At 39.5% G+C, this 13,151-nt stretch overlaps 1 protein-coding gene across 1 annotated transcript in view; it reads left to right on the top strand.

Moving 5' to 3' along the window:
• The window catches only part of CLIP4 (CAP-GLY domain containing linker protein family, member 4), a 68,048-nt gene that overhangs the window by 28,318 nt on the left and 26,579 nt on the right, over positions 1–13,151 (top strand). The window lies entirely within an intron of this gene.

The raw sequence follows: 13,151 nt of genomic DNA, 5'->3' as shown, positions 1-13,151 counted from the left end.
AGGGTGCAACAATGAATGAATGGAATCCCAAAATCTCTGTAGATGTTCATTGAAATGAAAAATAAACAACCTAAATTTAAAAAAAAAAAAAGAGTCAGGGAAGAGAAAAGAAAAAAAAAACACAACAAAAAAACCCACCTCAGTCATTTGTGTCTGTTCCTAACAGGAACATTTCTGATTATTCTGTGTCACTATATAATCTAACACTAAAGCTGGATTTTGTACCTCCTGTAAGTATTTATGAAACACAACTAGCTTTATGTCTTTCCTTCTCAAAGATCTTTGGTGATTTATTAGAAAAACATTCTTCCTCTTAGAACTAGCATTCAGAGCCCTCAGTAATCTGCCCCATTTCTCTGTTTTATGTAGCCTCTGAACTACATCCGTAATTGAACTCAGAGCCATGTGTGTGTTCACTGTCTTCTGCATGCATTGTTCTCTTTCATGTTTTGTCTCACACTGTTTCTCAACATACAGTAATCTGGCTTTGCCATTTGAGGACCTGTCTATTCTTACCTCCTTATTCAGATTCTGTTTTTCCTTGAAAACTTTGCTGATGATTCCAGCTTACTTTAATCTCATTGTTCTTGAAGTTTATGCACACTTATCCATAATACTCAGTTTTTATATTTGTATGACTTTGAGTTTTGTCCTCTGATTGGTTTTTCCAATGTAAGTCTTTTACCCTTTTAGCAAAATTGTAAACATAAAATGGGCTAAACTTCCTCATTCATTGCTTAATTGAGCATTTAAAAATCGCTTGGTAGAGGAAGGTTTTCTACCTTGTCCTTGAAGAGTTTCTTACTTCTTTGGACTACTTCTGAATCATATTGTCAACTGCTAACTTTTAGGATCAGCTGTTGTGTTTTTGTAAAGAAATATTCTGTTGATTTTTTAATTGGTATTGCATTTAAGTATTATATAAATTTCAAGAGAACTGATATTTTAATATTAGTCAGTCTTTTACTGAGGAGATTAGAATAGCTGCCCACTGGATCAGATGAATTCAAGAGCTGGACCGTGAATAAGCATGACAGAAAAAGCATCACTGCCTTTGAGCTTTGGTGTTGGAGACGAGTACTGAATATCTTGTGGCTGCCCTAAGAACAAATGTGTCCTGAGCAAAAGTGCAGCCAGAATGCTCCTTGAAGAAGGGGTGGTGAAGCTTCATCTCACATACTTTGGGTATGTTGCTTGGAAAGGCTGATCCTTGGAAAGGGATACCATACTTGGAAAAGTGGAGGGTCAGAAAAAGAGAGGAAGACCCTCAATGAGATAGATTGGTGTGGTGACTACAGCCATGGGCTCAAGTGTGTCAGATGTTGGGAGGATGGTGCAGGACAGGACAAGGGTCAGATCTTTTGTTCACAGGATCGGTGTGAGTTGTTCTCAACTTGATGATACTTGATGATATCAAAACCAGCTGTTTAATTAGGCTTGACAGGAAGTTTAAAATAGATTTTTTCGTTCTCTTTTGAGTTTTTTGTATATATTTTGCTAATTTTTTTTTAGTATTTTTATGATTTTATAAATTATATTTTTAAAAGTTTTGACTTTTTTACTTTATTTTTTACTTTCATATACTTTCATTTTATCCAGCAAATTTTAGCTATGTTGATTTTTTAAAAATTTTCCCTGTATACATGCACATGGTAGATGCTAACAAGAAATTTGTCTCTTTCTTTTAATTCTTAGACCTTTTCTTTTTGTTGCTGTAATGTATCAGCTACATTGAGAATAGCAGTGGTCCTAGCAGGCATACTTGCCTTGTTCAACATGTCAGTGTTATATATGATGGTTACTGTAGCTGTGTCTTTAACTTTGAATTTTGAGGTAATTATAGACTTACAGAAAGGTTGCAAAAGTAACCCAGGTTTCCAGTGTACCCTTCACCCAGCTATCCCTTTGCTGGCATCTTACATAAGCCAAGAACAAGAACCGAAATGAACAAATGTTAATGGAATAAAGGGGCACTCTGGTGGCCTAGTAGTAAGGAGCTACACTGCAATTCCGAAGGCACGCAGTTCGAATCCACTAGCTACTCCACAGGAGAAGAATGAGCAGTCTCCTGCTGTGTGATTAACTGCCTCTGAAAACCCACTGGAGGGTCAGCTATGGGTTAGAAGGTCAGCTGTGGATCGGTTCCAACTCTACAGTACACAACAACAAAAACCAATAGATTAAATATAATAAATACTACAGACGGTACTTAGATTTCATTCTTTCCCCCACTCATGTTCATTTTCTACTTCACAATTCAATTCTAGATCCAATCCTTATAGCCTATAATCTGTCTTTGCCTTTTTTTTTAACCCTAACACTTTTGGAATAAGCTGGGTTTGTTCATTGCAGGCAGTCACTAGGTTATGAACGAGTCGCATTCCTAAGTATACTGTTGAGTCTACTTAAGCCTTTAAGTTGAATGTGTAGGTAAATTGGAACAAGTGCACCTGGTTTTTATTTAGCCTTTACTGCTTTGGTGCCTCAGTGCATAATGCATTGTATGTTGGGCTGGTACTGAAGATTGGTGGTTCAAATCCCCCAGCTTCTCTGTGGGAGAAAGATGAGACCGTTTCCTCCTGTAAAGATTTACGGCATTGAAGCTAGCTCTGTATTTTGCTTAGCTGTATATGTTTTTGCAGAAATATTTTTAAAGTTGGTAATATTAAAGCCATGTTATGAACTTACGGATAATTGAGATCATTAAGGTTCCTGAAAATAGCTACATCTGGTAAAAAAAAAAAAAAGATTTACAGTGTTGGAGTCAGCAAGACTTAGAATCAGCTCAAGAGTAGTGGGTTTGTATTTTTTGTTTGTTTCATTTAAGAAGAGATTTGAAGCCTTTTCAAGAATATAAAAGCTATGCCTGCTACAGCAAGTGAAGGTGAGTGTGATGAATAATGTATGTCAGTAGGAGTTGCTTTCCCTGTTTCACATTCAGGGCAAGTTGCAGAACATGTACGGGCTCAGACATATCAGTGATTGTGAGGGTGATGCAGGACCGGGCAGTGTGTCCTTCTGCTGTAACAAGGTCTCCATGAGGAGGAACTGACTTGGTGACACTTAATCTAACCAGCCTGATGGGCAAGTACAAGGTATCTGTGAGTCTGATGTTTGTAACCCAGGGACTACTTGTAATAGCAAAGATGCCACAGAAGCCTTCACTGGGTATTACGTTAGTGGTCATTGGTATTGATGTTTATGATGAGTGATCATCACCCTTATCACTTGGTTAACGTGGCGTCTGCCAGGATATTCCACTGTGGAGCTGCCGTTTGCCCTTGTAATTCCTCGTCCTACAACCCAGTCCTACACTGTTTATTTTGTTGTTTAAATTGTTCCACCCTTCAACTGATTTTTGACAAGGAGATGAAATCAGTTTAGTAGGAATATGACAGCCTTTTTAACAAATGGTGTTGGCAAAATTGGAAACTGTCTGCAGACAACTGAAGCAAGATCCACACCTCACTCCATATACAAAAACCAACTCAGGATGGATCATGGACCTAGGACTAAAACGAAGGACTATAAACTACATTAAAGAAGAGCTTGGAAGAACTCTGGAAGTCCTAATCCACAATAAAAACAGTCTTCCAAGCATCCTGAAAAATCTGCTATCAGGAGAGGATATAATAGATGAATGGGACCTTCTAAGAATCACATCCCTATGAACATCCAACAGCTTCTCCAACAGGGTAAAAAGGGAAGCCACAGACTGGGAAAAAATATTTGGTAATGACATGTCAGATAAGGGACTTATATCTAGAATTTAAAAAATACTCGAGCATCACAACAAGATAAAGAGAAACAACCCAGTTGAAAAATGGGCACAGGATATGAACAGACACTTCACCAAAGAAGATACTCAAATGGCAAACAAACACATGAAGAAATATTAAAAATCCCTATACTGCACTGAAACAGAAGAGGGAGAGAATAATTTAAAAGCGACGTATGATAGGGTATTATGGTTATCACAAGAGTGCACAATTAAGGTTGCATAGTGGAATGTACTTGGGGTGGTGGGAGGGGTGCAGGGGGATTGTGTACCAGGGAGGGAGTTTTTCTTTTACTTTTCAAAGAGAGGAGCGAACTGGGGAGGGGGTGTGCTGGGTGGGGAGAGAAGTTCAGCAATGAATGAATAGAAATCCAAAATCTCTGTAAATGTTCACTAAAATTATTAAAATAATAATAATTTTAAAAATCCCTAGCTCTGGGATACAAATCAAAACAACTATTAGATATCATCTCACCCCAGTAAGAATAGCAAAATTTAACAGAACAACAAACCACAAATGCTGGTGAGGTTGTGGAGAAACTGGAACCCTTATTCACTGTTGGTGGGAGTGTAAAATGGTGCAACTACTATGGAAGGCTGTATGGCGCTTTCTCAAAAAATTGGAAATAGAAATGCTATTTGACCCAGCAGTTCCACTACTGGGAATATACCCTACTGCCACCCAAGCAGATATATGCACACCAATGTTTATCATGGCTTTGTTTACAGTAGCAAAGAGCTGGAAACAACCTAAATGCCCATCAACAAATGAATGGACAGAGAAGCTGTGGTATATTCACACGATGGAATACTATGCTGCATTGAAAAACAAGGAACTCATGAAATATTATTCAAAATGAATGACCCTGAAGGACATTATGCTGAGTGAAAGATCTCAGTCACAAAAGGACAAATACTGTATGGTGTCACTGTTGTAAAATGGGACTAACATTGGGGTTGGGGGGAGATTGAGAAAGATGGGATAAATTATGTATACTGCATTGAAATAGATGAGGGAGAGAACTGTTTAGAAGATATGTGATTAGGTAACTATTGTCATGACAGAAGTCCAGAACGAAGGCTGCATAGTGGAGTGGATTTGGGGGGGAGGGATTGTATAACAGTGAAAGAATTTTTCTTTTACTTTTCAAGGAGAAGAACAAACTGGGAGGGGGAGGGGAGAAAAACGCAACAATAAATGAACGGGAATCCAAAGTCTCTGTCAACTTTCATTAAAAATTAATAAAAATTAAATAAAAGGAAAAAATTATTCTACCTTTCATCTTTGGGAGCCTTTTCAGGTTGTATTTTATGCTCTTTATACCTGGTTTCCCTTCTGTCTTTTTTAAAAGTCACTTTTGGATTTATTTTAATGATACTGAATCTCTCAGTTAGTGAATACAGTATACATTTGTGGGGTTTTTTTTTTACTTCTATTTCAATAAATAGAAAACTATACAACATTCTTAAATTATGACACCCAGAATCATCATGGAAGAGAGCGTATTTTGTGTAATTGTTAGTCTTTTCAATTTGTTAAGGCTTGTGTTAAGATACACTGTGTACCTTGGTAGATGTTCCACGCTCACTTTAAAACAATATTTGTACTTGTCTTGTTGGTAGGAACACTCTATAAATGTTAATTATATCCAGTTGGTTGAATGTGTTGTTCAGTTTGTCTATATCCTTGCTGATTTTCTATTTATTCTATTGATTACCAAAAGAGGGGAGTTGAAGTCTCCACGTGTAATGGGGATTTACTTATTTCTCCTTTCATTTTTTTGCTTCACCTACATCCATTTAGGACTGTTATGCTTATTGATGCTTTGCTAATTATATAGTGTTTCAAACCTCGTGACTTTCCTCGCTCTGAAATCTGTCTTCTCTGCTACTAATACTGCAGCTCAGGTTTTCCTTTAATTAGTATGTATCTTCCCCTTCCTTTTATGTTTCATCTAACTTTACAGGCATTCTCCAGGTTATGAATAAGATCTGGTCTTAAGTGTGTCTTTAAGTCAGATTTGCAGATAAATTGGAACAGATGCATACAATTTTTATTTAGCCTATACTTTAGTGCAAAAGGCTTAACACCTTTCATTGATTTAAGTGCAGCAATTGAAGATGATTAGGATAAAGACTTTGTTATCAGTAAGCGTTAGTCCACTAATTTTAAGGTGAAGGAAAATTTATATGATATTAAAGGGCAAATATTAATTGTCTGTAAGTTGGATGCTGGTAGTGTCCCAGGGACTATATTATTGTAATTAAAGTGAGGTGTTGGGGTTGGTTTTTTTTTTTTTGTGTGTGTGTGTGTAGACAGCATGTAAGTCTTTTGTTTTCTTAAAATCCACTTTGATAAGCTTCACTTTTTAAAATTTTATTTTACTCATTTTAATGAACATTTACAGAGATTTTGGATTTCCATTCATTCATTGTTGCACTTTTTTCTCTACACCCTCTCCCCCCAGTTTGCTCCTCTCTTCAAAAAACAAAAGATTAACCCCTTCATTGTTATACAACCCCCCTTCCCCCCCATCCCTGAAATGCACTCCACTATGCAACCTTAATTCTGGATAATCTTCACTTTTTAATTGGTGTTCTTAGACCATTAATTTTTAATGTGATTATTGATATGTTGGATTTGGGGATGTCATTTTATTATTTGCTTTCTGCTTCTAGTCTTTTTTTCCCCTTTTCTTTTTATTTCCCCCCTTATTTTAAATAATCATTTGAATACTCATTTTACTTTGAGTTTTGATGGTATCTCTGTATGGCGATTTGAGAAGCTTGTTCTGTGTGCTAAAATATACATACAGGCCATCACATTGTTTTGGCATGCAGTCATCTGGTGCTTCTTTGGGTCAAGGATGGTGACACTTCATTTCATGTACTTTGGGCATGTGGTCAGGAGGGGGCAGTTCTTGGAAAAAGACATTATCCTGGAAGAGGATGACCCTCAACAAGATAGATTGACACAGAAGCTCTCACAGTGGGCTCGGCAGATCAGAACTAGTGAGGATGGTGCAGGATAGTGCAGGGTGGAAACTGATGTTCCTAGAGTTGCTATGAGATAGAGTCCACTTGATGGCAACTGGCAACAACAAAAACAAATTTGTTTCTACTTTTAGTTGCATAACACAAGTTCTTCAACAACAGAATTTATCTTTGTTACCATGTTATATTCAGTGTGAGTAAAATATACAAAGTCCAAACTTCACTGCTACCTTTTTAGTCCAAAATTCACTGTATAAAATAACAGATGACCAGTCATGCCATTTCTTTTGAAGTCTATTAGAGATTGGTCACTATATTTTATTCTGTTTCTAGGTAGAAAAAGATATAGTTAGATTGTTTCCTTGCCCCCAGTGATAAATGGATGTGACATTGTACAAACATGGATGGTTCGAAGAGGGACCTGACAGACAAACATGAATGTGCAAAGGATAGGAAAAACGAATATACTGGCAGTGAAATTTGGATTAAATGTCAGTGGGATGATAGCAGAAGTAGCCGACCCGGGAAATGGTGATGGTTCACCAGCTGAGAGGTGCTGGCTATGCAGCTGACGGAACACTGGGCCAGCTGTGTCCTGTACCAGGGAGAGGTGCTAGACATGCAGCTGAAGGAGCCCTGGGCCAACTGTGTGCTGTATCAGGGAGAAGTGCTGGCTATGCAGCTGACGGAACACTGGGCCAGCTGTGTGCTGTATCAGGGAGAGGTGCTAGACATGCAGCTGAAGGAGTCCTGGGCCAGCTGTGTGCTGTATCAGGCCGCTTTCCAGAAAGTTGGTGGTTCCAGCTCACTAGCCACACTGAGATAGAAAGGTGGGTGGTCTCCTCCTGTAAAAGCTCTAGTCTTAGACACATGATGGAGGGTCTCTAGGAATTGGAACTCACTCAGCAGCAGTGAATCAGATACGTAGCCAAAGGGATTTGGTGAAAATGAATGTATCAACATGAATGAGGAAAGTGGTTGTGATGGCAAGGATGAGAATGTTCTAGAGGAAATGACGCCAGGAAAAAAAAAGTCCCATTAAGGAAGCACTTAGTGCATTGAAAAGCTTTGAAAGGAGACAATAAAATATTGGAAATGGATTAAAAAATACAAAGGAGCATGATGATTTGCCAAGGCACAGACAAGATGCCCACTTTGTCTTAAATCATGTGATCAAAATAAGAATGAAAGCTTGATTAAAACTACTCTTATGATTTATTTCAACTCTCAAGTTGAAAAGTTATCTAAGCTAAATGAAACTCTTAATTCTCAGTATTACTGGAACTCTAGTGGCCTAGTAATAAGAAGCTGCACTGCAATCCCGAAGGCACACAGTTTGAATTTACCAGCTGCTCTGTGGGAGAAGGATGGGCAATCTCCTCCTGGGTGATTAACTGCTTCCGAAAACCTACTGGAAGGTCAGCTGTGGGTCAGTTCTGACTCAGTGGTACACAACAACAACAACAACAACAATTATGTATTTTCCTGTGTATCTAATCAACAATAAGAAGTTTTTAATGTTTTGGCAAAAATCTCGTCATGGAACAATTTTAATTTTCTTTGTTGATTATAGAGTCCATTTTGTATGGATTCTACTTTGTTGCTGTTATGTGTTGTTGAGTTACCTGTGACTCATAGCGACCCTATGTACAATAACTCTGAACCCTGCCCTATCCAGAACCAACCCCATTGTCTCCTACACGCCTACCCCCATTACCCCAGTCACTGTGTCAGTCCATCCCAGGGTCTTTTTCTGCATTGTTTCTTCACCCTTCCAAGCATGACATTCTTCTTCAAAGACTGGCCTCTCCTGGCAATATGCTCAAAATATGTGAGACAGGGCTTCAGAATCCTTGCTTATAGGGACAAGCTTGGTTTCACTCTCTCCAGGACAGACCTCTTTGTTCTCTTGAGAGTCCAGTACCATAACTCAAAGGCTTTGATTCTTCTTCTGTCATCTTTATTCATTGTCCAGTTCTCTGATGCATAACAAGAAATTTTGAAATGATGGCCTGGATCAGGTGCAACTTAGTCTCTAGACTGACATCATTGCTCTTGAACACTCTGCAGAGTCCCCTGACAGTAGATTTTCCCCATGAAATTTGTCTTTTAATTTCCTGACTATAGGTACAAAGAGTGTTGATTGTGGAAACAAGAAAGTTAAAATTGTTAACAGTCTCGATCTCTTCTCCATTGCTCATGGTGCTGCTAATTGGTGAAAGTCTTTGTTTTCTTGATGTTGAGCTGCAATCCATATTGAAGCCTGCAGTCCTTGACCTTCTGTAGCAAGCACTTCAGGTCCTCTTCAGGTCCTCCTCAGTTTCGGCAAGCAAGATTGTGTCATCTGCATAACACAGGTTGTTGATGAGTCTTCCTCCAATCCTGATGCCAACATTCCTCGTCATATAATCCAGCTTCCCAAATGATTTGTTCTGCGTATAGATTGGAAAAGTATGGAGATAAGATGCATCCTTGATGCACATCTTTCCTGATTTTGAAACAGACAGTATTTCCTTGCTCTGTTCTGACGACTGCTTCCTGGTCCACATATGGGTTTGCATGAGCACAATCAAATGCTTTGGGATTCCCATTCTCCTTAAGGTTAGTCACAGTTTGTTGTGGCTGCATCCTAGTTGGCAAATGAGGACTCATTTGTGCTCAAATTTGGTAATGAGCTAGATTTTAGCAGTACAAATGTAGAACAGTCTCCCCAAAAGTGTCACAGATAACAGTAAAATTATAATAGTGAATAGCTGGGGAAGGATAGTGACACTATAACCTAAGACAATAATAAAGGAGAAAAAGGGAGTTTCTGTAACTTCTTGCCAGTTTCTATAACTTCTCTATCTATCTATCTATCTATCCATACATACACACACACACACACACACACACACACACACACATAATTGGCAGCATCATGATAGGTGGTGAAGAGATTGAGATTGTTAACATCTTCAGTTTGCTTGGCTCTACAATCAACACTCTTGGTACCAACAGCCAGAAAATTAAAAGATGAATAGCATTGGGAAAGTCTGCTGTCAGAGACCTCTCCAAGGTACTGAAGAGCAACAATGTCAGTCTGGAGACTAAAGTGCACTTGATATAGGCCGTGGTCTTTGTAATTGCTTGCTGTGCATCAAAGAGCTGGACAATGACTGGGGATGATAGAAGGAGAGCTGATGCCTTTGAGCTGTGGTGCTGGAGAAGAGTATTGAATATGCCATATACTGCTAGGAGGACAAATAAGTTTGTCCTGGAGAGGGTGAAGCCAGGCTGCTCCATGGAGGCAAGAATTCTGAAGCTCTGTCTGACATACTTCAGACATGTTGTAAGCAGGGACCAGTCCTTGGCGAGGGACATAATTTTTGGGAGGGTGGAGGGATAGCACAGGAGAGGAAGACCCTCAATGAGATGGATTGATTCAGTGGCTGGGGTAATAGGGGTAGGTGTGTCATAGATAATAAGATTAGCACAGGATAGAGCAGGCTTTAGGGCTGTTGTACATAGGGTCGCTATGAGTCACAGGCAATTCAGTGGCACATAACAAACAACTAACTCTCTCTGTATGTATGTATATGAAAGTCTCCAGACAGATTGTTTTCTCAGAGTTTGGCCCCAAAGGCAGATTATAGTTTCACAAGGCAGATAACAGGATAGGGAAACTAGAGCCCAGGAGGGGAAAGTGTCAGAGAATCATGATAAAGAGGGAGCTTAACACAATGAATCCAAAATGTTGGATGTGAACACCTAGGCTTCCTCTCAAGTAGATCTGATCCTATACAGCATACGTTCTGTTGGCCTAGTGGCAAGAAGGGGCACTGCCATCTTGAAAGCACATGTTTCAAGTCTACCAGCTGCTCTGAGGAGAAGGATGGGCAGGCTCCTCCTGTGAGATTAACATAGATCTGCTATGGGTCAGTTCTGACTTAATGGTAAACAACCACAGTCTGAGTAATTGACCCTCCAGTGGGTTTTTAGAGGTAGTAAATCACATGAAAGGACATGATTCCTCCTCCCATAGAGCATCTAGTAGATTCGAACCAAGTGCCTTTGGGATTGCAGCACAGCTTCTTACCACTAGGCCACCAGAGCTTGCTAGCCTGGGTAGAACAGTGAACAAGATGGATCAAAACAGGACTGTACAGACTGTAGAAACAAGTGAGTTTGTAACCATAGAAATGGAGCAGGAATTTCTGGCCTGAACCTACATCGTTCAAGCTTCTGTTAAAACAAACAGAACAGAGAGTGTTTACACAGGACTCAGCATTCCATAACATGATATAATCTAAAATGACTATGAAACTGTGAAATACCAATCAAGAGACAATCAAGGGCTACCAGGCCTGAGGTGCCATGGATGGAGCAATGCCAGCTCCCGAGTTAACGACTGTTAACTACGCCCTAAGAATTAAGCATCCACGATGGCTTAGTGGACAGGAAGTTGCACTGTGCTTGTGCACTGGAACACACTCATGAATACACAGGGGGAGGCTGAGTAACAATGATGGATTTTACCTGGGTCTGTGTCCTGGTTTGATAGTGCAATATAATTTTGTAAAATGTTACCATGGGGTAAAAGGAGTCCAAAGATATAAGAGCTATTCTTGCATTGGGGAGCTCTGGTGGTCTACTAGTAAAGAGGTGTGCTGCCAACCCGAAGGCACATGGTTTGAATCCACCAGCGGCTCCTTGGGAGAAGGGTGAACAGTCTCCTTTTGTGCAATTTATAGCTGCTGAACACCTGCTGGAGGATCAGCTATGAGTCGATTGCAACTTGAAGGCACATAACAACAACATTCCTGTATTAATTTAATAACTGCATATGAGTGAAGAACAATGATCTCAATAAAATGCCAAATAAAAAGTAAGAACCTAATGGGTATTTTAGAACTAAAACGCCTTAATAACAGGAAACTAAAGAAGGCTGCCCTCAGAAAAACCTCTTATCCTCTGCCTGTTCCGTCTGTGCTCTCCTAATGTTCCCTTCGTGCCTGGACAATTGTAATAATTTCTGCTGTTCTGTGATTCCCAGATTTCTTCTCGTTATTTTCAAAATTTTTTCCTCTATTTATAAACAGACGGTTATTTGAAGATCTCATCTGCCAGTTTAGCATTTGCTATCAGCTCAAAAGTAGAAAGTTTCATGTGCCTCACAGTTTCTGTTTACACGCTGCTTTTGTGGGAGCCTGGGGAGCGGCCCTTGGGCTCCTTCTATACACCTTTTTTGCTTCTGTGGCCGCCCTAAGAACCTGTCCTCAATGGGCCTTTCTAACTCCAGTGCTTTGATTCATCTAGGCCATTATGTCAACAGGAGACACACTCGTGGAATTTGACTGCAAAGAGGGTTTGGTGTTTTGTTTTGGGTTGGTTTTTTTCCCCCATTTTCATTCCTTCTGATTGGCCTTTTTTGTGCTTTCCTCTGTAGAGGACAGTCCAGTTTATCTGTTATTGGTTCTTTGTGGAAACAAATGCCAACTTGCATTTTGCATTAAGAAACTGGAACACCTACACCCCCCATCCCCCCAATCCTGGTATACACCTCCTGTGCACAGGGTCGATCTTGTATTGCTGAAACTGTACACCCACTTTGCTGTAGCTGCTGCAGAATAGGGACGATGACTGTCTTGGCGCCAGCATCATGCTCTCCACCTGTAACTCTCTTCATGGTAGTCCTCTTCAGAGCCCATCAAATCAGAGTTTCGTTCTTTGAAGAAGGTTCCTCAAATTCCTTCTCTTACCAGGCATTCTGACACTCTAAAGTTTTACCCTGACATATTAATCCAATCTTAATTCTCTTAAATCCCAGAAGTCATCTTTCTTCCAGCCAAACTACTCAACATTTGCTGACTGTATCTTCTGAGGTGTCTCTGTGGAGGGGGAGAGGAATGCGTTTAGATACCTCAGTTCTCCCTGCATGCCCTTCTAGTTTTCTCTGCAGTAGATGTGACCCGTTCCTCAAGATTCGTCTCTGAATGTGATCATAATCACAATGAGGCATTAGTTTATTATTTTAGCTTTGATTATTGTTTACTACTTCTATGTTAGCACTCATAAAAACCACACTCATGTTTAATGTATATTTTTGTCTTTGCGTCCTGTAAAATTGAAAAGGCCCTGTATTGAGCGCATTTCCTCAGCCAGAATCCTTACTCAGCGCGGAGAATTGGAGTGAATGCCTGACAGTTTAAAATGGACTGTGGTCCATTTAAACAAGGTTTCTTGTTTAAATAATTAAGTTCTGAAGAATTTGAACAGAAGTCTTACTACAATATTGTTCCAAAGTTTAATTATTTTAGTGATTTTTTCCCCCTTTACATGAAAGTTATATGGGATGAGGCGGTGAAGTGCTGCTTTGCAGAATGTTGTTGTTGTTGTT

Source organism: Elephantulus edwardii, unplaced genomic scaffold (assembly GCF_000299155.1).
Source record: "Elephantulus edwardii isolate Elephantulus edwardi_28Jun2011 unplaced genomic scaffold, EleEdw1.0 scaffold00009, whole genome shotgun sequence".
In the NCBI taxonomy this organism is placed as follows: domain Eukaryota; kingdom Metazoa; phylum Chordata; class Mammalia; order Macroscelidea; family Macroscelididae; genus Elephantulus; species Elephantulus edwardii.
Note: the sequence above shows the minus strand (reverse complement) of the source record. Positions and strands in the feature narration are given on the sequence as shown.